Source organism: Lonchura striata, chromosome 4A (genome assembly GCF_050655825.1).
Source record: "Lonchura striata isolate lonStrDom1 chromosome 4A, ASM5065582v1, whole genome shotgun sequence".
Taxonomy (NCBI): Eukaryota; Metazoa; Chordata; class Aves; order Passeriformes; family Estrildidae; genus Lonchura; species Lonchura striata.
This window is the reverse complement of record NC_140742.1, coordinates 7,798,066-7,820,399: the sequence shown is the minus strand read 5'-3', so window position 1 is coordinate 7,820,399 and position 22,334 is coordinate 7,798,066. Positions and strand designations below refer to the sequence as shown.

The window sequence follows — 22,334 nt, the reverse complement described above, 5'->3', positions numbered from 1 at the left end:
TGCTCAGGTGACACATCCACTCCCCTGCATGGAACATTGTGATGTAGGTTTATGCACAAAGAGAGCTTCCAGCACTGGCAGGATTCCTCCAGCAGATCATTGCGCAAGGGGAGACATCTCCTCCACAGCTGCCAAGTTTCACTGGGAGGCCACTAATACATATTTGCCCTCCAGAAGGTACTCAGCGATGGCTGTGGGAGTGGCAGCTGCTGCCTCCCAGGTGACAGGGGAGCAGAAAGGGTAAATGCAGGAGTCATCTTTCACCACAAACCCTCAAGATCAGACCCTGTGGCAAAATTCTAGGGGGGAAGAGATCTCGTCCAGTGTGCTGGCCTTTGGCTACTGTGGGCTGTGCAGGCCCACTGCTCTCCCCAGTGAGTCCAGAAGACGACAACCATCTGCTGTTGGACACCAAGTTTTCCTGCCCACTCCAGAAGTAGTGTTTTCCTCACTAACGCCAAGACATACCATGCTAATGTTGGAAGCTGTTCAAGATAACTGGTGATGAAATCCACACTGATGAACGAGTCCCTGGGCATGCTACATCTGTCCCAGTGATTTTTGGGATGGGTTTTAACTGCTGGTACTTCTAGTTCCTGCCTAAAACATCTATTTGCCAGGATACAGCCAGTCCCACTGTCAACTAGCCATGAGAGTATAGGACATGCTGGTCCATTTCAGCATCCCATGCTAGAGAAACCTCCATGGCCAGAGGGCTGGGCCACAGCAGCCTTAGGAGATCCCAGAGCCAGCAGAGCATCTGCTGGTTTGCCAGCAGACCTTGGCAAACCTTCAGGAGCTGCAAAGGTGGCTCAGTGTCCTGCCTCTGCCTGCACTGGTGCTGCAAATCAAGGGTTTTCAGGAACATCCCCTCTCCTTAAAAAAAAAAAATTGAAAGAGAGAGAAGGGGGAGAAGTTCAAGAGTACCTAACTGAAAGAGAAAACCAGTTAACTTAAATAGTCTGCTTCACCAGAGAAAACACACCATGCTCAATGAGCCAGGGCTTTAGACAGCAGAGTGGCCAGCCTCCAGCCCGTTTTGGACTGACATCAGTGACCATTTACCATGTGCAAGATGTTCCCCTCCTCCAGTTCTGTCCACAATCCCTTTTAAATGTAAGGATTTTAATTCAATTATAAACAGATAGACTCTCACCTGTGCTTTTTGATACAAATTGAGAGTTTATGCACTTTTTGCTTTCTCCCTCAGTCCCAGCCAATGGCAGTGTATATCCCACCAATGTAAACAGCTATGGAAAGATGTGACAGCCAAGGAGCAAGCATTTGACCTTAACTCCTCAGTTTATCAGTCTTTCTAAAGAAAAAACAGGTCCATCTTTGCTAGATTTCCCCCTTAAAAGCTTCCTGAGCTGCTCTGTCAGCGAGCCTGTCATCTGGAAGAAAGCAAGACATTAGTCAGGCTCATGCTTATTTAATAAAAATCTTGCATATGCAGGAGGGACTGAAAGTTGATCTTTATTTTTAAAAATGCCTGCAAACTTAAGTATGATTTTGCAGTGCAAAACAGATCTGAGGACTTGCCTGATTTACTCTGTGCTCCACCAGTGCTCAGCTTAGCAATTAACCAGCTAATTATTCACAGCTTAGATCAGGGAGCCAAGCAGTCACCAAAAAAGTCCACAAGTATGCCCGGATCACTGCGCAAAGGCCATTTCATGTCTTGCTTTTTCATAAGGAAATCGGGAGGCTTCAACTGATGTCAGGAAATGAGCCACAGGCAGATGATGCCGGAAGCAGGAGGCTTTATATTTAGTACTGAGTCACCCACTTTATTAAATTCAAAAGACAAAAAAGGTGGGTGTGGGGAGGGGATAAGTGGAAAAAAAGTGAACAATTTATTCTCTGGAGATCATGGGCCATGGGGAGTCTAGCATTGGATAGGGTTTTTTTGTTAATGGAGAAAGAAATTAAGGGATTACCTGGAAACCCTTTCTGCACATCCACTGGAAAAGCAGTTGCCAGATGAGCTGCACTTCCCCGGGCAGAAACCAGCACTGAAAACACTGCAGGAGTCTGCAGCGCCTTTGGGATCTCTCTGGCCAGTCCTGCAGGCCTGAGCAGGGCATCACAGTCCTGAGGCACTTTCCCATGCTGTCTGCTACACATTTGAGCCACAGGAAAAGCTACTGGAAGGAACTTGGAGTGCAGAATATTTTTAAGCCAGTTTTGCAGCTCCATCCAATCAATCACGAAGGGCACCTTGCAACCATCACAAAGAAAGCACTTTGGGTGATTACAACAGCATCAGATGAAACCTGATGGCTGTGACTGAAGCATGGGAAGAGAAAATGCCCTGACACAGTAAAACTGCACCCAGGCAGGCCTGACATCTTCCAAAGGCCATCCTGTCCCTCTCCTTCTCCTCAGCATTTCAGTCCTCCCACCCTGGCTGGCCGAGGGGTCAAATGGACATCAGCACAAGGAAGATGGGCAGAGGGCCCCCTGTTAGCACAGCATCCCAGTTAGAACCAGCTCAGACACCCCACGGACCAGGCCCCTGGAGAAGGAGTGTCACTGGGTCTGGTAGGAGGGTCTTGGAGGCACAAACATATTTTTTCATCTTTCATCTCAGCTGCCAGCTCTGTCCATCACCCAAGTCTGTCCTTGCCATGACTTAGGCAATCCTCTGCTCTCTTGGAGAACATGCTCTAAATAACCATCCAACCCCAGTCACTACTCAAGGAAATAGTATTATTCTACACTAGAACTGCACTACTGCAGAACACAAGCGACTGTTCACGCAGTATTTCTGAAGAGGGAAACCTGTTCTGATCCATTTTTAGCAACACTCAATTTAGACACATCTACAATTAAGAAGTATACAAGCCTCCATGTGGACTGCATCCTCATGGAATGTATTAATATAGAAAAGCTGCCATTCAATAGGGATGTAATTCTTTGAAGGTCTTTTAATATACACTAAAGAAACCTTTAAGAAGCACCAAAAAAAAAAAAACAATTGTAGTACAAACAGTTGCACAATGCAAATTACAGGAGTACAGATTTGTTTAGAACAGGTTCGTATTTTCATACAAGTCTGTCATAACCCTTTTAACTTTCTATCAGTGATATTCTGCAGCCTGAGCAGCAGAAAAACCTTTGCAAAGTTTTCAGCTACTTGAGCCAGATTTCACCCCTAAGAAGATTCCCTTTCTAAATACTAAAATATAAATACTGTTACCAAAGCCAAGCACTGCATCTCATTTCAACTTTTAAAAAGTCAACAGAAAACAAGAGCTCTCTCTAATGCCAAACACCACCAGGGACTTGCCTAAAGGAGGACTCTATTAGATACTAATAAAATAGGTGTAATCTTCAAAATAAAGCTACAACAGTTAAAAAGATGTGGTTTGTAAAATACCTCGACTGTAGCAAGACTGGCAATTATGCAGAACCAGAGGTCAGGAACTGCTTAATACCTTACACCTATATGCAAGAAGAGATTACATCTCTGCAGTCCCAGCCTGCTCCAGCCAGCAAATGGACATTTGGCCAACTGCTGACCACTGTGCAGACCAGTTTGCTGCACCCACTCCTGGCCAGTGGGAGATTGCCACTGGGTGGCTCCTCAGTCCCACACAACCCATGGACATCTGCAGGTGAGCTCCCACTATCAGAAAGGTTTCAGGTACTGACCAGCCTGGGCAGCAGCAGCACACACCCAGCCCAGGCAGGGAGGATCTCCAGGAAGGGACTGGAATCTCACCTGGGCATCCTGCCAGGGGCACATGGCTCATCATACTGTCCAAGGGGCTTACAAGTTCATCTGTGTTGAAACTAGCCTGAAATCTCAAGAGGCATTGAAGCTTTTTCTGGTATTTTTAGCTCATGCACTTGTTGGCTTCCCTCAAACTACTCATTTGATCTCAGACCTCAACAGAAAGTCTCCTATAGGGTGGATCACTGGATAGGGTAACTCCAGGGGCAACTCCCACAACTCCTGCACTCTTTTCAAATATGTAGAAAGGTAGGGTAGAGCTAGATTTCCACTCTCACACACTGTCAGTTGTCACCCATAGCCTTCAGGTTCTTAGAGCGCAATCTTCACCAGCTCATTACACTATTAATTAGGAAGCCATCTCACATTTTCCAGATCATAAAAAAAAGCTACTAGTAGCAGAGTGATCTCTGTGCTGTGAAGCCAGTATTTGATTTGACAGATTTCTTATATTCTCTAGTCTGTTGTTGCTGTTGGGTTTAATGCTTTATGAATTGTATGAAAGAAACCCTCATCCTAGAAGTTAACAAAACAAAACCAAAAACCAAACATCTACCAATCCTACATAAAGTCAAACAAGGCAGGGCATTTGATAGAAGGCATGAGCTCAGGCAGAAGAGGTAGATCTGTAGCTGGGAGCCATGACACCACAAGGTTCAACATGGATTACACCAAAGAGGTCCAAATGCTGAGCAAGAATATCAGCTGTGAATGTCACACGTGAAAGGGCAACGCACTAAAGAAAGAGCAATGCCTTGCTATGTGCCAACTTGATATCAAACCAGTGCACAAGAGCTTTAATTGCTGAAGCAAATAATTGACTGGTACTGGTTGTAAAGGCTCTTGCATAACAGCAGGTTTCAAGGACTGTACAGGGCAGAATCTTACTTCATGTCATGCCTTTCAAAACTCTTTTTATACAGACCTTCAGAACACAGAAACCAAAGGGACCAACTAAAACAACCCTATATAACCCAGAAAAAGTGTATATACTACTTAGAGAAAGGGAAAGAAGGGGAGAGAGAAATAAAAGCTGTTGCCATTATTGACGGATCTAACAAATGTAGGCTGGGTACTGCCATTACCATCCATCCAGCACATCTACAGTAACTTCTGGGAGCTTCTTAGCTGGGCAGAAACAATGTCAATTCTTCAAGTTTTCAGCAAGAAGTCTGACTATGCTGCCTTTGCTTGAGCATTTGGTTTATATAATACAGTGGCAAGAGCCCAGCTGGAAATCACATCAACAAGAACATTACAAAGGGGTGGGCAAAAGAAGGGCAGGAGCAGGATTGCACAGGAACCTCCCATCCATGTCCCCAAGGAAAGCTAAGTCCCAGCCTCAGCCAAACAGTGCAGAAAGGAACAGGCTAAAGTTTAGGTCAGACATTAAGGCTGCTTATTCAAAGTATTTTCAGTTTTCAGAAGGCCTGGTTTCCCCTCTCTCCATATGGAATGGTGAATTCTAAGTGAGGATTCAAAAACTATTTTATTATTACCAAGAGCACTGAGAAACATTTATTCTCTACTGACCTTCAGAATGTTGCTATCTCAGAAACAGTTCTTAAAAGCAAGGGCCAAATTTGTCCCTGAATGCCTGCCCAATACCAATCACAACAGGGTAACTTTATATACAAACACAACACCCTGTGTATTCCCTAAAATAAAGTCCTCACAATCCATTCCTTCAGGCAAAACATTCTGTGCAAAATGCAGGAAAAAACAGCTTAATTGCAATATTGTTTTGGAACTCACTTCCTTTATTTCTGTGACCAGCTGGAAACAAGCACCTTGTTCTGTGCTGGGTCAAGGAAATGTTTAACTATAGCATTTATAGCACAATATATATGTGTATATATCACCACAGCACTGCAGCTGCTCAACAGTTATAGCAGAAGGCAAACACTGGTTCAGCCCAAGGAAAACAGGGATGGGCTGGAATATCAGCCTGCTCAGAGGCTCCAAGGCCAGAGAACATCCAAGCCAGTCCCTGGGACAAGACTCAGCATCCTGGAATCTCAAAACCACAGCCCTGTTCCAAACCCAAACAACTCCACAAACCCCTCCTGGCTGATTAGCAGGAAGGAGCACAAGATTGCAATGGCAGCATAAACAAGGACCCAGAATTTATGATCTTTGAGACCCAACTGAAGCACTGCTTCACAAAATATGAATGCCAATTACAGGGATGGGTAGCTTGAATTTAGGTTTCCACTTGGTTAGCTCTGCACTGGACAGACGGAGAACTTTGGTACTTGCCCAGCAGTTTCATCTGCAGAGAGGGGCTGCACCGAGAATTTCCATGAAAACAAGGACAGAGACTGAAAACCCACGGGACCTCCTCCAGTTCCTGACCTTCCCAGCAGGGCAGAGTCAAAGGAAAGGAGTTCAGTCCTACTGTTTGTGAAAGTAGAGCAGGACACTCTTCTACCTTGTAGTACAGAAGAGAGAGTGGAAGAGGCAGATCAGCAACTCCCCTTCCCTGTTATTTTGGCCAGAATCCATGGAGCAGAAGTCCTGGTATGTGGGCTTCTGCCACCAGGGCTGAGAGAGTACCACATGCACTAGCAACATCACTGAGGCAAAGATCCATACAAACATCAAAAAAAACCAAAACTGATCAAAAAAAGGTACTTTGAGGGAATGAGCACATTAAAAAAAAAAAAAGTATTTCAGCTATGGTTTTCCGATAACACAACAGGCAAGGAAGAACATTAAAATAGCACACAGGTGACTGTGCAAATTTGTTCCAGGAACAGCCCACTGCACATCACCTTCCATCTAATCCAGATAGGACACAAGCTTCTGTTATCCAAGGTCTGCAATATGAATTTCAAACATCTTGTGCATCCAGGTCTGGAGAGCCCCTAATTTAACTACAAAAATATTGGTAAAAAATAAACCACACAGATATAATGCAAAATCACATGCCTTCCTATTTGCTTTTTACTATAGAAATACTTTTCATATGTCAACCATCAGAAAAAAAAAAAAAAACAAGAGAAAACAATGGGGATTTTTCTATAGCTTCATTTCTCACCACCTCAAAGAGACAACAATCTAAGTAGCAATCTCAGAGGATGCCCCCAAAACTCTGCAATCAATTCTTTCTGGTTTCCCCCTAGCAAGACAGTCTCATCATTTGGACACAAGGCAGGAGAAGCAGTTCTAGCACACAAAACTCCAGCAGAAGCACAAAACTAACAGGACACAGGCCAGGGGCAAGATTACCTGCAGCATCTGAGCCCCAGCCCCATTCTGCAGCTGGTATGGCAAACACTGATGTAAGCCAGCAGCATTTCTGATGTTGCACAGCCTGTCTCATCTACCAGATTATCAGATCTTCTTTATGCTTTTTCCCCAAGTTGGTATTTTGCAGGTTTTTCCTTGTCTTGACCTGACCCTGCAGTGGGCAGCAACTCACTTTGTCTTGTGTAAGTTCCTGTATTTATACAATTCTTTAAAACAGCCTGGCTAGCATATTTTCAATAAAAATTTGGTTTCCTCTAGTGTAAAAAAAAAAAAAAAATCTGTAGTAAAGAACTAACAGAAGCAGTCAGTTTTTCCACTTTAAGAATTTGATATACAAATAAACAGCCCCTTGACTCTCAAAGCAAAAAGCACAACTGAGTTAGACAAAGACTGAAAGCTCATCCCTAGGCTTTGGGAGAAATAAAATCCTTCTAGTGTCCTTCTACAGACAGTTTCATGTCTGTTTACAAAGGTTTTATGAGACAATACAATATTTCACATTTTTAAGCTTTTTTTACCATCTACTCTAGAATGGAATTACCAGAAACAGAACAGGCCAAGGCAGAGTCTAAAAAACTGAAGAGAAGGCAGCATTTTCCCTGATTACAGAGAGACCTTTGATCACCAAGGTCATGTAAACCAGGCACACAGAGCAGGCTAGTCATTAACAGCCATGGAACAGGCACTGGGCAGAGTCTCCCTGCCCTCCTCCCATCACGCTCCCCTGCTCATTTATTCCCACCCCTGCCCTAAACAACCATAAAGGCTGTGGCTGTGCTGGAGGAATTGCCAGGCAGCACCGCCTGCTTCCAGATCCTGGATCAGCTGCATCCTGCCTTTCCCCACAGAGCTGCCCAGAGCCTGCCAGCAGCATTCCCTACCACCCTGGAAAAGGACTCACTCATTGCCCCACCAAGCATGGCCAAGCACAGTGGAAAACAAAAGAAACTACACAAGAAGTCAACACTTGAGGCTCATGAGGCAGAGGACAGATGCCCAGGGCAAGGAGACACTCAGATCTTCCCTCTGCTATCCCATGGCCAACCACTCAGACTTGCCTAAGAAACTTGGGTTTGAGGCATGGCTTTTCCAAGAGGCAGTAGGGGAATGAGATCACCACACCTGATACTGGTCAGCCTCTTGCCCTCAATGTTTTTCTGTTTTATACAAAGAGGAAGGAGTGTGCAGCTCAGGTCTGGACAGACAGGACTGGGCTGGAGGCTTTGGGATAGTTCTCCTGGCCACTGGACATCCCTGCAGCACCAGAGCTGAGACATTCCTAAAGAGGCAGCCTAATGAACAGGCTGTGGACTAAAGTTTCCAATTGTTTCAGGTCCTTCAAGAAGCACAGCTTAACTGTGATCAACATCTATGATAACTACGTGGCTGGCAGTCAGACATCTGGCTCTGTACCTTTCCAACAGCAGTCACCTTAGCACTTCTGGATTAATTAGCAGCAAACGAAGGTATTTTATAGCTGAAGGGCTTCCTGTGGCTGCCAATACCCCAGAAACCAAGACATAGATGTGGTGTGTACAGTTTTCAGCCTGATGAAGACTATTTTTAAATCCAAGCCTACGTAGGGTGGGGCTCAGTCTCCAACCAGGCCAAAAAGCCACTATAATCCACAAGACCAATGCCTGGCAATCTTTGCTTGCAGGCTGATGTCTGTTCTATTTTGGGGATGGGAGGAATTTAGAATAAAAAGATATATAAATTAAAAACAAAGGAGGCTATGAAAAGTGAATAGAGGGAAGGGCCAGACTTATCCTGTGTATTTTGATCTAAAGAACAGGGCTCTAAAAGAACACAAATCAGAATTACTCTATTTTCCATTTCCCACAGCAGTTTATAATTTATAACATGACCTGAGGAGAGTACAGCCCCAGTATGTTTTTTACAGGAGAAAAAGCCAACCCATGGCTCCTTCCACAGCAGTGAGGCCCTTGGGAGGACAAGGCAGGAAAACAGTCACCAGCAATAGACATACCACCAGGAACCCATTCCATTCCTATCTCAGACACCAGTACAACAGCTGCTGGGACGTGTCACCGTTTTGTGCAGTTGGGACTGAAAAAAGGCATAGCAAAGGATTGGAATCTGGCAAGTTTTGTTTATTTAGGGCTTATGGCAAACAGGCAACCAACCCAATAAAGGTAGATTTTTTGTACTCTCAGCACCTAAACAAATCCAAGATCACATGGACTTCAGATATACCATACCACTAGGTTTTATTTGCTACAGACCCTGTCTTAACTTGGCATCTCAAGCCAACTCAATACATCCATTTACTTTGTCACATTAGCCCCACACTCCTTGCAGTGCACAGGTGATTTGTCTGAAAGCAGACACAGACAGCCTCTCTCACTGTCTTCAGGTGCCCCTTTACCACCCAGCCATAAAGTGAAACACCACCTGCATAGGCATCAGCATCTCTACAGCTCCTTCCTCACCTGGCCAGGGCTGGATCATTAACCCAACTACAGAAGTCTGCAATTAATTCTCTTGGCAGAATGCAAAAAGGGCAGGATGAAGAGATGTACACGTGGGTAAGTGGAGGAACAACAATGATGAACCTCAAACACTACTATCACTTTGGCCACAGAGTTCTTTAGAAAAAAAACGCCAACATCTAAGCAACATTGTGAAGTTTAACCCAAACATTATGTATAAGCATAGCAGCAAAACTGGATGTTGAACACCTCAATACATTTTACTTCCTCCTTCCTTGTTCTACACATAAGCAACCTCATGATCTACCTCCTCTTTCATGGACAACACTAAGGGGAGTATGTGATGAGGAAACAGTGAATGAGACTGTTAAGTCTACTGTCAACTTTAAAAAGAAAAAACAAAAAAGCTTACTTAAAACATCAGTAACTAGGCCTCCCACAGAGACACTACACTTTATCTTCTCTTGAAGATCACAGCAATAGTCTCTCTTTCCAGCTATTCAGTGGGGACTCCCAGCAGCATCTGTGAGCTGTCACTCTTTTTACAGGAACAAAAAAACCTACTGAAGCGGCAGGAAAAACAGCTGTAAGCATTTCAGAGAAGGAAATGAGACAAGGAGACTGGTTAGAAGCATATGGCCCATATGGATTGACATGAGCAATATGCAGCAATACTAACCAGAGCTTCTCATTTCAGACAGTCATCCTGCTCCCCACATCCTCAAATCAATCATTATTTTATTTCTTCTATACTAACTCCCAAATGTTATTAGTGCACAGGCCACCACAGCCCATGGGGACAGCCTGGATGTTCCAGGAAGAGTCAATTTGCCCCCAGCAGCACAGGGTGTTGGAGAGTTCAGACCAGCCAGCACAGAGGGACACAAGGAAGGGGACCTAAAGCAAGCAGCCCACTGGCCAAGGATGCTGCATTTCATGGACAGTGGTCACCCTCGTGGCCCAGCTGCTGAAAGGTAGAGACAAACTAACAGGAATCAGCTGGCAAAACAAACAAAAGGGGAAAAATGACTGTAGATAGCTCCATCTCTGCTGATAGCAGTTCTTCTGAGGGCAGGGAAGCCCCCTTTTCATCATCATGCCACTCACAAACTCAGTGCAAAACTAGCTTTAAGAAGCCCAGGCATGAACCCACAAACCCAGACAGGAAACCCCAGCTGTTAGAGGAGAACACATGATATAGTTCTTCCAAGCAGGCCAGACAGGACTTGCTTATCATCCTTGGCATTTTTAATCCATTACCAAAAAAAGCCAACAGATTTTAGATGCCCAGGAGACCAGTGGATGCCACAGTAACTGAGTGGACTGGCTGGCCACCACGCCTCAGCACCCTGCCCAAGGAAGTCCACACCCCTGATGGGAACAGAACTGCTGGAGAAGACAGAGCAACCAAGCAAACAGTCCTGATGACAGGGCAGCTGCTGGTCAGCACTGATGACAGTTGTGACTAGCACTGATGTCAGATGTGCCCACCTCAAGGAAAAGCTCTGTCACCTCCAAATCAAACAGTGTGGCACTAGCAGAGGACAGATGTGCATGTCTTCTCCTCCCACGCCACTTTCCAGGCCTATTAGGAGGGGACTTCTGCCTTCAGCTCCATCAATTAACCACATTTTCTTGTTTAGCTGGTACAGGTTGCTCTTTACATGGCTGACAAGATCACACAGGAACACACCACAACCTGAAATCTCAAATGCAATGTCTGCTGCCCCAGCTGGGCTCTGCAGCCACAAACATGTGAAATCCCATCTTTTGGCTATAATCAAATAATCTCTTCAATCAACAGTTAAAAGAGTGGGCCTCCATCACCCTCCCTAGGCAGCATGTCCCCAGTTGTCACAGCACACCCACCCCAGGTGTGCCAGTGGAGATGGGCTGGCCTGGGGGCTGCAGCGCAGTGAGGTAAGGAAGGAGGATTTCTGACAGCCAGGATCCCTTGTCCCTGTCCCCTGATGGCACAGCTTGGCAATGCCACCCAGGTAAAGCAGAGGAAATCTACACCTTCAGCCCTTCACTTGCGAAGTATTTGCACAGACCAGAAGACTTTTCACAGATCATTCTGCAGTGCTCCAAGTCGATCTCACAACACATGGAAAGGTGCTATCCAAGTCTTCCCTTCAGAGAAACTTGACCTAGAAGCAGCAAGGATATCCAGGGCAGGAAACAGCAGCAAGGGCAGGACAGGCTTGACCCATCACCTACAACTTGAGCATTGAAGAGCACAAAGGCAGCTGCTAAGACTGAAGCTGAACTGATGCTGCTGTGTCTAAACACCACCCACCTCATACTTACTCCCTGCACACAGGAGATACCTATTTTTACTTCAATAAATCCAAGAGAGACAGTACACCCACAGGCACACCCCAACCCCTGTGTATGGAGCAGGGGACACAACAGTAGCTCATTCCTGACCAGCAATCACAAAGCTGAAAGAGATTACAGCAGCCCAGTCACTGTCAGCTGAGCTGCTGCTGCTCAGAGGCACTCCTGAGCATCATTCCAGCCACAGCACCCAGGGTCCAGACACTGGCCCATCACAACTGCCTTCAGCATTCACACTTCCCACCTACTTACCCACCAGTAGCAAGAGCAGCAGGTACCTCTGAGTTAGAAAAGAGCTTTAATGGTGCAAGCAGGGGCAGCTGATTCTGCACAAGAGTCTGAGCAACTCTGGGATGGTCACAGGGTAAACAGTCCTTTCATGCCCTCCCCTACCAGCAGTGCTGCGGGCAGAGCTCTGCCAAGACATTACCCACCACAAACACAACCACTGCTGCTTGTGCAATAATCCAATTCCCAAAGTGCCAACAGCAATGTGTGTGCAAAGATGTCGACAGATGCTTATCAAGGGGCTTGGGGGCCAGGGGTAGGTGATGTTGTGACATTTGTTACAATAACCCAACAAATTAATTCGAGGTTTAATTCAACCTTGCATCACCCTTATTACAAGAGCTGGTCTCAGTTTTGCAACATGCTTGAAAAAAGAGATATTCAGGAATGTTCTGCTTCGCATATGCATTGAGGCAATTCGGTAAACTTTTTAAATTCAATATCCACCTTTCACACATCTGCTGGTAGGGGTTTCTGGATTCATGTTTGGCTTTTTTTGATATAATTAGCAACTGTAATTATGTCATGAGCTCAATGTCCAAAAAGATACACAGATCACTAAATGCACAGTAGTATTTAGTCCAAAAAGTGCTGCAAAGACCAGTAATTGATTGATAAATATTATCATATCATGTTGTCGCTATTCCCAATTTGACAAGAAATTTAAAAGAAAGTTAAAAATTAATATCTGTTATTGCACAGGCAGGTTGATAACCTGTCAGTCACATGTTTAAACAGCTGGCCTGAAGAGATGAAATCTGCTTTTTTTTATGCTGAACTACTGCTCTAATATAGGTGGAGGCACAGCAATATTCAAAGCCTGAACAAAACATCAACTCAAACCATGTTTCTTTTGCCGCTTAGTGTTACTTGGTGGTACAGAGATAAAAACCAAGTAGCAGCCCCATAAATTTCACCTGTCCAACCCTCTGCAAACTGCACAGCAACACTGTAGCAGCTGGCATCTCCTTCCTTCCTTTCCCACCTTTGCTTTCCAATCCGTTTGTGATCAGAAGCAGCACCATAATCCCTGCACAGGGTTAAACTGCTCCCAACGTGGCAGGTCAAGAGCTGCCCTTGGGGACTTGCTTTGCAGGCGCTGATGGATCCGTACAAAACCTGTGCTGGAATCATACAAGCAGGCTTGATGCTGCCTTTCCATCACCTCCTCTGCCACAAGCAATTCACATGCAAGCAAATCAGGCTAACCGGCCTCTAGCTAAAAAGGGACAAATGTCTCCAGAGAATTCCAATCCACATCTCTCAGTTTTATAAGCAAAGAAATGCAAAACATTGTAACTTAAAAAAACAAGCAAACCCCAACCACAAACAAGAAATACCTCATACTGATATAGAGCAGAACTTACTTGGTCTTTGGCTCTGCTGAAAACACGGCCCCTTTGTGTTTCACCACCTATTATTTAATACTGTGTAAAATAAGATTACCAAGAACATTATCTGTGTGTTGGGACACGTCACCAAATAAATTATCACCACTTAAAATATCACCACCAAAACAACCTCAGGTGTGAAATGAGCTACTGATCACATCATCTACTTAGATAAGGAAGTATATTACAGTATCTATGATGGGCACACCCTCCCTAAACGCACTGCCAATCATGTAAAAGGAAAGTATGTATCTTCTCCCAATGCACTATGTTATACTTTGTCAAAAATGCCATACTGAAGCTCCAAATGGAGCAGTTGCAGTTTTACCACACAAAAAGTGCAGATAAAGTGGTTCACAAGGCACACAGATCACTTAGATCACCAGCAGCTGCTTCAGCACAGCTACTGAAATAACTGCTCCTAACATCCCTTCCAATCAACCACTCAGCCGCGCTCTCCTTTGCTTCCCTGAAGTCAGAACTGCTATATTTCTGCTTCTCCAAAGCCATTCCAGTCACTGCACTAGAAAGCCAAGTACACAAAGGAAAGAGTTACTAGAAGATCCTGCAAGAGTGGATTCAGCACAAACTCATTTAAGACTGCAATTCCTTCACTCACCATCTTAATCTCACAACAATTGAAACCCGGAGCAGAGAAGTCAGTAAGGGAGCCCCAGGGGAAGGGCTTCCTCTGCATTTATCCAAATACCTAATGAAGTCATCAGTCCCCAGAGCCCTGTCCACTGTAAAGCTCATCTAGCCAAAACTGGTAAATAGGTTTCTGGAGTTTGGGGCATTTTTAATCTGGGGAGATGTTTGCCTATTTTACAGGAGGGGAAACTTCATCAGATTAACTTTGATAAGAGAACAAAGACCCTGATTAAAGACAATTCTTTATATCTAGCACTGAATAACTGAGTTTAATAATCACATTATGATCTCTTAGCTCAGACAAAGAATGAGTAATTCATCTTTCACAAGGAAAAAATTCCTTCAAAGGAGTTTGGTTACAACCAAGCAACATCCTCAAATTGTTAAACCCTTGGCAAGATTAACAGGCTATGATAACAACAGCGTTTGGAAAAGGTTCCATTTAACAAATTATTTTATTACCTTTTTTTCAAGAGTTATTTAGACGCAAACAAACAGATCTGGAAGTTTAAGTCTCTGTGTGTGCACACACCCCTCATAAGGCCATCAAACAGCCCCAGGGCAGAAACGGCTGCAGAATATTGCACCCAGGGGACTTGCCTTGTGTCCACTAATCCCCCTGAATCACTGCTCTCCACTCACAAACTACCAGCAGTTCCTCTTTGCACAAGATTTCTTTTCAAAACAGATTGAATTTCTATACATCATTATGCACAGCACTAGCACATGCTGATCTCGGTAACTATTCCCTCTTTATATCCAGGTTCCAGCTGTTGTCTTTAAAGTTACTCACAAGTCTCCCTGCATTAAGGAGTTTTGCTTCTCAGGTTACCAGGCTCACTGGAGAAGTCACAAGTGCTACTGGCTGAACAATGGCTCCAAGCTGTCATGCAAAAGCAATTTACTTGAGATATCTATTATCTTTTATAGTAGCTTCTACAGATTGACCAAAAACAGGAAGCCCAGTTTCTCACATTCCACTGGAATTGTGTAACAGCAATAACAATCTCAAAGGCTTGATTCAGTGGCATTTGCTCAGATCTATACCCGCCGACCTCCTAAGAAATCAGTGAGTCCAAGTGATGCCCTATTGAGGCACTGATGCTCCTACGGAATAGGCACATACAGCCTGTCCCAAGGAAGCATTAACTGGAGGTTAACGAAACATGCACGTTTCACCACTATTTCTACTCAGAACTTACTGAACTGGAGCACAGTCATGCCTAAAGAGTTGTTACCTCTGTGAACACCGGGACTTGATGTTATCCATTACAATATTTCCAGACAGCATCAGGGTGCCCCAGTAAAGGGAAGTTTGAAGCTTTAAGTCCTGAAAAATTCCCTGTTCTTCTCTTTCCCTTCCCAGGCTCCCAACAAGAAGCCTTTGTTAAGGGGAGTAGGGTGACACTTCCTCTCCCAGTCCAAATTAGAGATGTATAAAAATAAACCCACACAGCTGTCCCACGACTTCACTTTATTTTACCCCGCTTCAATTAGATGAGAAGTCGTTCCCATTTCCTCACACTCTCTGCTTTGGGAATACTACCCTGCACAAAAGATAAAAGCGAAATACAAACCGAACCCCTTTTCAGTGCCGCTCTGCGGGAACCCACAGCGGGAAGCGGCACCTCCCCGCCCCTCGGCCGGGTTCTGCTTCTCCCAACTCGCACAAAGCCCCGAGTCTGCCGCAGCCGGGGCTCCATCCCAGCGCCGAGCCCCGGCACGGCCGCGGGCAGCGCATCCCAGGCCCGGCTCAGCCCGGAGGCGAAGTTTTCCAGGGGGATGGATCAGACAAGTGCCTTTTCATCGCCGCGGGGAGCGGCGGCAGGAGCGCGCCCGGCGCCCGCGTCCCCCGCGTCCCGCCGGCACCGACGCGCTCCGGGCTCCGCGCCCCGGAACCCCGGGACACGCCGGGCCGGCAGCGGAGCCGGGCGGCAGCGAGGGCCGGGCCGGGCCGGACCGGGCCGGGCCCGGCGGAGCCGCCGGGGCCGGTCGGTGTCCCCCCGCCGGGATGCTCCGCGCGGGCTGGCGCACGTCCAGCAGCGGGGCGAGCGCCCGCAACTTTCCCGAGTTGGAGCCCTGCCGGAGGAGCCCCGGGAGCACTCACCGTCCGTGCCGCTCCGAGCCGTCCCGCCGCGCCGCCCCGCCCGCTGCCCGCGCTCGGCGCGCCCCGGCCCCGCCGCCCCGGCCCCATTGGGCCGCCCGCCCGCACATCACGGTGCCCGGCGCTGCGAGTGGGCGGCCGCGGAGTCACTCAGGGCAGGGCAGAGCTGAGGCTCCAGCCAGGGCACGCCCCTGCCGCCGTCGGGCTGCTCCGCCGTGGCTTCACCCCGCCGTTCCCTGCCTTCAGCCCCCCATGCATCCATCCTCATGCCCTGCGTGTATCCCCAATCCCACTTCTGCCGGTAAGCATCCCCCGTTTTTCTCCTGTGTGCAACTCTCCTCCAAGCAGACGTTCTTTCTTCTCTACAGGCATCCCCTCCTGTGCTGTCCCTCCTCCCCTGCAAGGCTCTGTCCTGTCTCCCATGCACAGGCAGCCCCGGCTGCCTCAGCCCTGCCACGCAGACAGAGGAGCTCTGGGCTTCACTTGCAAATTCCCCTTGTTCCCCCGGGAATAACCCTGCGGGCTGACCCTGAGGATGTCCAGGTGGGCACATGGGGCGAGGAGCTTCCCACAGAGCGAGCCAGGGGCAGACTCAGGGCTAAGTGGAGTGCAGGTGCCTGTCCCTTGCACCTTGTTATTCTGTGCTCCTGGACAGAGAGCGTTGCCATGGCCTTTCCCCAGGCAGCTTCCAGCTGTCCAATTTGGGATAGGTGACCTCATAACTGTCCTAATTTCTACATTTGCTACGCAGATATTCACACTGAAAATTGCTAGAAGGGTTCAGGAAATCAAGGGCCCTAGGGACACTTTTGCGTAAAAGCGGTGGAGAACAGAAGTCAATCCAAATAGGCCTTGAACAGAGAAAGAAAAAGCAAACATCTGCTGTGGGTAGAAGGAGGTGAACAGAGAGAAGGAGATGAGGCCAGACCTGCACTTCAGACCTGGGCCAGAAAAAGGGGAAGTTCTTTCCCCAAATGGGAAATTTGACACTCCTGGCTGACACTGGCACGTCCACCAGGACCAGGGAAAAACATGGGTTCAGATAGTAATGTCTTCTTCTGGTTTTAGGAGAAAAGCAAATGCATTCAGGCACAACAAACCCTTTCCAGGCCAGAAAGATGAGACATTCCCATGCCTGGACATGAGAACAGCAAAAAGTAATAAATCCATATAATACCCAGGAACACTAAGGTGCTGGCTCTTGTATAACGTAAAAGCACATCTCATGTTTTGCTGTTTAACTATTTCCACCAGTGTCAGAAAATTGCCAAATGGTGACAGTTACCTAACAGGCTATTAATAGATAAGGCACACACCAGCATTAGATCATTCCTTCTCTTCTCTTTCAAACTGAAATAAATGTAGGACATATTCAACTAGAACTGCCCAGTGAAATTGATTGCAATGAGTACTTAGTTCTCTGTTGGCAATGTTACAGGTGCACATTTCTGGATCTGAATTGCACAGTCCTATGTTATGAATTTTTATATGAATTATTTACAGAAAGGCTGTCAGTCTGATCATTATAACATAAGGCAAAACACATTTTGTTGTCAAAACTGCCAGAAAAATTCATTTTGCAGTGTTTTTTCCAAAGCTACAAAATGACACGGTCTCATAAAGTTGTCCCACATGATGGAAGCGACATGGCTCTCAGTGGGAGTTTCCTCATCACATTAGCAGGAGCAGCTTCCTGAGAAAAATTAGACTCTCTTCCCATCATTCTTTTATTCTTTATATATAGTTGGATTTCTCATTGGATATCAGAAACTCGTACATATTCATCAGTTTGTTAGGCTGGGTCTTTGAGATAGGAGTAGTAATTTTAGACTGATTTAAAAGATTAGTTCAATTTTATGCTCTGTGGTGGTAGTCCTGTGTTTAGATTAGACTAATGCTTCACACTGCATTACAAACACAACTGAGCTGGGAATATTTCTGATTCTTATTCTGGATTTTAGCAAAACAAAATATACATTGGTTTTCCTTTTGTCCCCTTCTGCTAGCATGCCAACATAAAACAACGGGAGACATGAAATCATCTTTGTGAATCTTGACTATTCAGAAAATGCAGATTACACATTTCCATGCCCTGCTTTTGCCCAAACCAGTAGTGTGAAACAGGCAACTCTTTGTTCTCTAAATGAGGGAGTAAAGTATTAAACATATTGAACATTTACCAGTTGCCTCTTTATTAGGATTTCCCCATGTCTTCTTGCACAAAGAAAGTTGGGCTATAGTAGATACATCCATTCATTCAGCTACCACTGCTTAGTACCCTGATATAGCCATCAAGTTCAGTTTAATACATTTATTATGTACTCAGTGTAATTACTATATTCTGAGTGAGTTGTCAAAATGTGGAGTTTCATTTACACATAGTTAGTGAACACCTTGTTTGCAAAAACACAAAACTGCACGTTCTTGGGTGATTATTTCTGGTTAAAAACACTCTAACACAGATATTGATTTCCCTTTCTCAGGGCTTTGTGAAAGAGTGGACAGACTTTTTCAAGATCGCCTGACTGCAGGAAATTGGATTCTTATTTCACTGCATCCACAGGTGATATAATTGGTGAAAGGTGAAATTTCGCCAAAGGTCACAAGGAAAAATCGGTCCCCTTAAGAAATGCCCCATGGAGATTTTAAACAGAGACTGAAGCACAGGGTGGGTCTGGAATATTGGTGTTGGCCAATTCCTGAAATTGTATTTGGGGCATTTTTAAAGCCCTTTGAATTATTTTTTTTTATTAAAATTTAGAAAATTAAAATAAAAATATAAAATATAGGAAATTACAAAGAGCACTATTTGCACAGAGGGGCTTTCCACACAGTGCCATGGGAACAGAGGACTTAGGGCCAGACAGGAGACAGGTATTTCCAACCTGACTTAAAACAGGACTAGTATTATTTAGTATACAACTTTTAAATGAAGTTATAGTGAAATATTCTTGTAGAAAATATGCAGACAGAGTATTCTGACTTCACAAACTATGAGCACATAGGAACTTAGGAGGAAGGAAATAGGCCATACTTTTTGAATACTTGTTTAAACAGTGCTTCATTAATTCTCTTCTTCATCAGAGTACAGTGAATTTAATAGATGTTAGAAGATGCCCTGGCTACAGAGGCACAATGGGAGGAGACTGCCTGTTGTATTTGTTTTAATTTGTAAGGATATGGATTTCTATAAATGCAATTTATTGCCATAATAATCACCAGGCAGATGGAGGGTTAGCCCTGCGTCCAGTATAACTTTGTTACTGGTTCCAGTGGAAGCTGGATGGGCCCTTAAGAGACTTTGCTACTGCCAGGTTAATGTTAGTGTGACTCCGTGCCCAGAGAACTGAAATGAATTTTTACTATCTCTGTTGAAATGTAAGCTTCTTATCTGGCAGCTTAGCAATGCTTCTCCTGTACTGCTTTTCCATTGTATAAAAGTTAATGCATTGCTCTTGGCTGGGTTATTGAACAATGCTGATATCCCATGGCTAAGATAGCTGTCCTAAGATAAAGATCATCACAGACTGTAAGTGAGGGGTGGTAACAATCAGGAAGGAGGAAAGGAAGCCTGACAGGGCAACTAAAAACTTGTCTCTGATGCACAATATGCCAGGGAGAGAGAGAAACTGCAAAACACATTGTAGGAGTTCATGTGGGTTCAGAAGAGGCCTTTAAGGAGTTGGTGTGAAATTCTTCCATTAGAATTAGGGCATCTGTTCTCAACTAGACTTTTGTTTTGTTTTCTACAAATATTTGCCCGCAACATTAACAGAATATAAGAACTAGGATATTAATGTCAAAAACACTTGTCATCAAGCAAAGAGAACAACTGAGTGGTACTATGAACAGATTAATAATCTGGAACTATTTTTTTTCTATTGCAAGAAAGCAGATGGGAATCTGCATAATATTTTGAACTACATAAAATTGAATTTACCTCCCACTAGAAACATTTACTCAAATAATTCTGGGCACTTCTTTACTTAAAAAAAAAAACTTTTATGAGATAAGTATCAGTAAGTTTATCCATTAAATTTGTCCAGCATAGGGAACTCATATTCAAAATCTACAGAAGTCTCTGAGACTCCTCACATGAGTGCAGATTACCCACCAAAGTTAACAGCCTGCCAGGCTGTGGGCAGGCTGCTTTCCCTCTCACTGTCCTGGCTGCCAGATAACATATCACCTCATGGATTCTAGACTGTGTTGTGAAACCACCAGTGCCTCGTATTTAATCTGCTCTTGCTTTGGCAAAGGAGATTTCCAGAGTCTCATGTTGTCTCTATCCAGCAATGTATGTTTTATTGGTTTAAAATTGCATTCTTTCTTGTCACAGAGTTTTTCAGGGATTGCCCGTGAAACATTCCAAGAGCTCTTCAGTTCCAACTTATGAGTGGCAAGCCAGTTACACATATGATGCCTTTGTACAGCCCTCAGTTACAATATTTTTATGGTCTGAGCTTATAGAGGACTCACTGACCTTCAAAGCACATGGGAGAATGTGTGACTTAAGATTTTATTTGCAGTTCATATCAACAGGGTGAATGCCCTCCTCCACCATTGTGGACCAAAAACCAAAAAAAACATGACAATGAAAAAGTGGCTTTGTCTCTTCTCTTTAATTGATTTATCAACTCATCAAGATCAGATCCCGAGGAGTTACTGAATCCACATTTCCTTTCTTGTAGCTAAGGTACAAGCAACTGCTAACAAAGACAATCATCTTTCCAGAGAAGAGGAGATGCAGAAGGTCAGATGCAGGTAGCTTAGGGCAGAAGAACCAAGCAGAGTTAGCTGCAAACTGTGGAAAATAGTCTCTGCCATGTAGTTGACAGGCTGGTCATTTTTTATCTCAGGTGATTTTCTAGTGTGCAGTAACCTGGTTGTTACCAGGACCTGATGTTCTGCGTGCAGCTTCTTATTAAATCCTGGCAATGTGCTCAGAGCTGGACAACACTATCCTGGAATGAAGATTTTAGGAGGGGCTTGAAGGGGGAAAAGCCTGGTGGTTTGGCAAGATAGACCAATACTGGGGGTCAATAATTCATGCAGTTGGTTTTGCACTGGGGCAAGACTGGAGGCAGGAAGCACAACAGCTGTTTATGCAGGCAATTCTGCATGGTATAGAGATCTTGGGATGGGATGAACAGGGACATGTACAGGGCCTCCAGGGAGGAGTCTTGAGAACACAGTGCTGACCTTTGTGCTGGTCAGGCTTGGAGCAATGGCCTTGCTTTCATTTTTCCCTCCACTCTGCCTGCCTTTGGCTTAACTCAAATTAAAATTAGGTACATAGAGACTGCATGGCAGCTGATGGATTATATTCACCTGCTGCACGCTGAGATCTGGAGGCTGTGCTTGATAACAGAGGAAGTGTTCTTGCTGCTCAAGGACACTTTCTTATGTTCCTAATACTTACTAATTTGTTCATATCTTCACCAAAAGGGTTGTCAAGCACTCAAACAGGCTGCCCAGGGAAGTGGTTGAGTCACTATCCTTACAGAAATTTAAAAGTCTTGTAGATGTAGCACTGAGGGACGTGGTTTTGTTGTGTGCTTGGCAGCACTGGGTTAATGCTGATGATCTTAAGTCTTTTACAACCTAAATTATTCTGTGATTCTAACTAATCTGGGCTTTTTAGTCCTTCTAGTCTGTAACATATCTGTGAATATTTTGTTCTCATTTTCTCTGGACTTTCTCCTTGATTTTTCTTACTATTTTGCTGCTCTAACCTTTTTCACCTCCTTCCTTTTACTCACCCTAAGTTCTTTCAGCTCCTACAAAACTCAGTCATCCCACAGCTTCCAAAATCTATGGTGAGCGGAAGTGAAGCAGGGCTGTCTACATTCCTGCAAGCCCAGGGCTTGGGAGATGGTGTGGATGTGTGCCAGTGCTAATAAATAGGGAACTATTAGTGACTGTGTAAGGCAGGAAAATTGCAGAACAAGATAAGACTCACAGAATTCTCTTACGCTGATTTTGGATAAGGATATTTACCCAGGGAAAAAAAGAAAATTTTCCTTAAAAGCAATGCTCTCTCTCCAGCCATGTGTGTGTTTGTGCAGGAGCTGTGCCCTGTGTGACAGGAGCAGGACCCTGTGGAGATGTGGCTG

At 45.0% G+C, this 22,334-nt stretch overlaps 1 protein-coding gene and 1 long non-coding RNA gene across 8 annotated transcripts in view; one reads left to right on the top strand and one right to left on the bottom strand.

Annotated features, from left to right (window-relative positions):
* Positions 1-16,259, bottom strand: part of PLS3 (plastin 3) — a 49,631-nt gene extending 33,372 nt beyond the window's left edge. For 6 of the 7 annotated variants that reach the window (XM_085570585.1, XM_085570591.1, XM_085570583.1 and 3 more), the window contains exon 1: positions 16,222-16,259. The gene's annotated coding sequence lies outside the window, so the exon portion shown is untranslated. Of the gene's footprint in view, positions 1-13,439; positions 14,060-16,221 lie in introns of those variants that run through there. The other variant, XM_085570592.1, reaches the window with a different exon arrangement.
* Positions 16,115-20,823, top strand: LOC146763278 (uncharacterized). Its single transcript, XR_014952425.1, has 2 exons — positions 16,115-16,519; positions 18,702-20,823. It is a non-coding gene; the product is annotated as an uncharacterized LOC146763278 (long non-coding RNA).
* Positions 20,824-22,334: the final 1,511 nt, after the last annotated feature.